Genomic DNA, 4,441 nt, shown 5'->3' on the forward strand with positions numbered 1-4,441 from the left:
CCCCTCCCCCGACGAGCCTAGTTTAAAGCCCCTCCCCCTCCCCCGATAAATGGAAAGATAACATTATGGCCAGTGTATATTAGCCAGGCTGTGCTGTTTTCTTTGAGAATGCCAATAGGTGGATCTAGCATCTCGTTTAGGGCTAGGGACAGACATTCAGAAAGTCTGAACCTGAATTGATTTAAATTTTACAGGCTAGTCTAACCTGCAATGCTTGAGCTGGGTTTGGAGGTGGAGAGACATTCCCTTTTCATTCCAGAAATGCAGGCACATGCCTGCCATGGCTCAGGCCAGAAGCCGGGAGGTGCTGGAGCAGCCCTCCTTTCACTTCCCAATGCTGAGCTGAGGGGGTGTGTGGCCAAGCCCAGCAGGATGCTGTGATATTTCTGTGCCCCCCGCCCCAGCTGCCCAGCAGGGAATGTTTATCACCCTTGACTCGGGCTTTATCAGCCCACTGAGAAAACAAAGCCTCTCTCCAAGCTCTTTTTAAACAGCTTTTCCAAGGAAGGACCTTACCAGCCCATCCACCTTTGTAGTCTCCCACAGCAGGGACTGTAGCCAGCACGTGGTCTGTTAGCTAATGCCGTGTGTCTGCGTAAGGCAGAGGGGAGGGGGGAATGATCCCTGCTTAGCAGGGAGAAGCCGTGCAGACTCTCTGTGCCTGCAAGTCTCGGCAGAGCTGCAGTCAGGGAGGAGAGGGGAGGGGCCAGCCCTGCTATGGAGCAGAGGGCGTGCTGGGGGAGTCTGGTTTATCTTAGACCAGGAAGAGGTCTGGGACAGACATTGCATAAACCGGTTGGAGCCAAATCAGTGAAGTCGGATCCTACATTCAACCAGGTTTATCTCAAACCAATTTCCGCCGTTTTCAAACTGGCTGATGTGCACTGAACATCTGTTCTGTTACAGGTTTAAACCACTTTCTGATCACTTCAGCTGGTTTGTGTGTAATGTCTGTCCCTAGCCCAGAGGGGTTTTATTGCCAAGCAGCCTTGTTTATCTGTGCCTCCCTGTCTTTGAACTGTTCTGCTCTTGTTGCCAACACGTCAGCAGCCTAGCTAGCAGCAATTCATTTTTGTCAAGATACCTGTTTGCATTCAGCCTCTGTATTGTTGCAGGGATAAAAGGGACCTTTCCCGTAGCAGAGAACAAAGGCCACAAGCCCAGAGTGCCCAAGATGCAACAGAACTGGCAGCCTTATCTGGGGAGGAATACCCATGTGCATGCAGTCTCTCACCCATGCACCTAGCTTTGTTACCTCCCAGGAGCTGGGCAGCTGTGCGTCCTTCCAGGGGCACAGGCTGGGTGGAAGAAACTGCATGCTTAAACAGTGCTTCTGCTTATTGTATGTGCTAGAGGAAATACTGAGGAAGGGATTCCTTCCCCGTGAGGAAGGCCTTGCTATAAGTGTGGCCAGATTTTCTAAAGGGTATCAGTAGTGTTGGAGTGATGTAGCCTTGACAGCTCCGGGATTTATGAGAGGCAAGGGTTTTTGTGGGTGGTATCTTATTGGACCAACTACATGATTAATTGAGTATCCATATGCCAAATACAGAGATTTAGTGGCTTGGCTATCCATGCAGTTGATCTAATAAGAGATACCGCTCAATGATGGAGAGAGTGAATAGGGATTTATTATTTACTGTCTGACAATACAAGAGTAGGCTCATAAAATAATGCTAGAAGGTAGTAAGCTTAAAACTAACAAAAGGAAGTCCTCCCAGCACGTCACTAAAAAAATGTGGAACTCCTCGCCACAAAATGCTGTGGAAGCTGAGAGTTGAACCAGCTTCAAAAAGGGATCTGACAAGTTCGTGAAAGAAAGGTGTGCCAGTAGCCGTTGAGCGCAGGGGGGCCACGGCTCCGAATCAGAAATTCCTAGGCCCTAAATGCTGGAGGCTGCAAGTGGGCGAGGAACAGGGGAAAACTGCTGGTCATGCCCTCATTCAACAGTTCAACACCCGCTCTGCTGGTGTGACGCAGAAGACTGAGAGCACAGGTCCGTCTTGCCTACCCGACTGATGGTCATCGTTACGTTCACCCACAGAAATCCTGGCCTCTTTGTGGCGGCTGTAAGATATATTTTCATAAGATGTTGTTTCCAGGGCCAGTCAGATCTGAATTAAGTTCCAAATGTTGACCGATGAGATCTCAACCCCTGCAGTCGGTGTGGCGCTACCCCCGGCAAGCCTCCTTCCTCCCAGATTTCAGCCTGGGGCTGCCGATGCTCCCAAATCCCTGGTAGGCATCGTACGTGCAGGCCCCAAGCCCAGAGGCCTTGGAGTAACGGTGCCCTCAAGTCTCGCTTGCCCCAAGCCAAAAGGGCAAAGGAGCAAGCCAGAGGGAAAGACCGAGAGTGCTCCCCATCACCAGAGGCGGTGTAGCCAAGATCCTCCCATTGGCGGCATTTCTCTTTCACGGTCAGCCTGCCTGCAGTATAAGGGACAGGCCTTCACCCTCTAACTCCACTCGAGTCATTCAAGGCCTTGATACAATCTTGGCTGCATCTTACTAAGGAGCCAATTCCATACGCTAAGTGTTTGGGTGGGAAAGTCTGGCCCTACTGGCGTTGGTTTAAATGCGCTCCCTCCCTCCTCCTCCTCCTGCTGCCAGTTGACCTCGTGGTTATGATGAACCACTCATCCCAGTGTAGCCTCTTATTTTGTGCCTGCTCAGAGCAGACATTGCTGACAGCACTTGGTGAGTAAGTGTGGGTCAAGCCGTTGCACACAATTTAACCTGAGCATTGTTTATGAACTTTCTTCTCCAAAGCATTGTCCCCCCCCTTAAGAGATCCTGGCTCCGCTTCTCACTGGGGAGCCTACCGTGTCCTAGCTAAGGGTCAAAAGAGGAACCCGAGGCAGACCACACCACATCTTAAAAGCAGCGTGACAATAGGATCCTCCAGGAGACGTTCTTTAGGGGGAAGAAGAGCCTGCGAAGTACTGAAAATAGGAGAGGCATATAGACAGCCTGGTAAGCAGGGCCCGAGAAGGAAGCTGGCTTGGTAGCGGTTTCACAGTGGCAAAGCAGAGCCTCTATGAGCACAGGCTTGAGAACGTACCTCAGGTTTTATAGGTGTGGGGCGCGCAACCCATTTGGGCAGCATGCAGCAGTAAGATGAGCAAGGACGTCGGCAAAACCTCAGTCGAGAAGGGCTTTTTGGAAAGCATCAAAAAAGCAATTTATTTCCAAAAATTTCTTGTGCCATTTGTGCTGATACCTTTTCCCTTACAGACCTTGGGAACACAACCCTGGTAGGGGCTAGCAGTTTTATCGAGGGTTTTCTACCCAGAGACTTTAACAGACGGAAAGTCCCACTTTGAAATCTCTGATCGACGGGGTCTCCGGCCAGTCAGCTGTCTCCAGAAGGGTACAGGAGGGGCTTCCTTCCTTTATTTGTCAAAATGTCTCTCTGGCCATTTGCAGAAGGAAATGGCTTAGGGGAAAGGGAAAGGAGCATTTAGCTGGCGGGGTCAAGGGGAGTTGGTCCATCCCAGGCGGTTAGGCTGTAGGGCACCTCCACCAGAAACGTTAGGGGCATTAGCTGCAGGCGCGAGGGGCTGAGCTGGGAGAATCACGTGGGCTGTGAGCAATACAGGCAGAGAGGAGCTCTAAGCTGCCTAATGAATGCACACAACCATATTGCTGGATTAGGTTGTTTCCCAGTTCCCAAGGACTTTCAGCAGCTTGTATTTACAATAGCATTTATATTGTCACAAATCTACTAGATGTGGTTTCATAATTATTCGCTACGTGACAATTAGGCCTGCCTGGTGCATTTCTCCTCCAGAACGTTATAGGCTTGCAGCAGTAGGGGCTCTACATGGGTAGGCATTTCATTGGCAGGCTGGATATCTTTGCTTCATTATGTATTTTACGGAGAACACAGAAAAAGACAGCATTGGAAAGAAGGGTTGCTTAGGTTGTAGCCGGACACATCTTCTTTCACGGGCTCATTTCAGCAAACCCTAAATTGCCATAGTGCTGGTCATGGAAACTCAGCTTGCACTTGTAGGTTGAGAGGGTGAGAGAGCCGGTTCAGAACAGGTTATATACATCGTTAGCAGGATCTCATGGAGTATTTGCCTTTGCGTGGCAGCGTAAGGGCTCCTAGCCTGTGTAAGCCGGTGGGAGATGCCCTGAGCACACATCCGTCACAAGGATACCCCACTCCAGAGGCAGGGGGACTGGAGCAACTGTGGGATATGAGCTGAGCTCATGCACGTAGGAAGCTTTTAGAGATCGTCCCCTTCGTGTCAGTTAGGCTTCCCACCCTTGAGGAGCACGCGTAATTCACTGCGCTACCTGGGCCCATTCACCCTCATGAAGTCCCAGCCTGCTTTCTGTCTGAAGCATTGTGATTTCCACAGACTGTTTTCAGGGCCAGCCAAAGTTTTCATGCCATCGGGGTGTACCCGTAGTAACAAAAGTAGAGGTTATC

At 50.5% G+C, this 4,441-nt stretch overlaps 1 protein-coding gene across 3 annotated transcripts in view; it reads left to right on the plus strand.

Annotated features, from left to right (window-relative positions):
* The window catches only part of ZMAT4 (zinc finger matrin-type 4), a 104,830-nt gene that overhangs the window by 54,074 nt on the left and 46,315 nt on the right, over nucleotides 1–4,441 (plus strand). The gene's annotated exons all lie outside the window — the stretch shown is intronic.

The sequence above is a fragment of the Crocodylus porosus genome, unplaced genomic scaffold (assembly GCF_001723895.1).
Source record: "Crocodylus porosus isolate Cpor-Errol unplaced genomic scaffold, CroPor_comp1, whole genome shotgun sequence".
Lineage (NCBI taxonomy): Eukaryota > Metazoa > Chordata > Crocodylia > Crocodylidae > Crocodylus > Crocodylus porosus.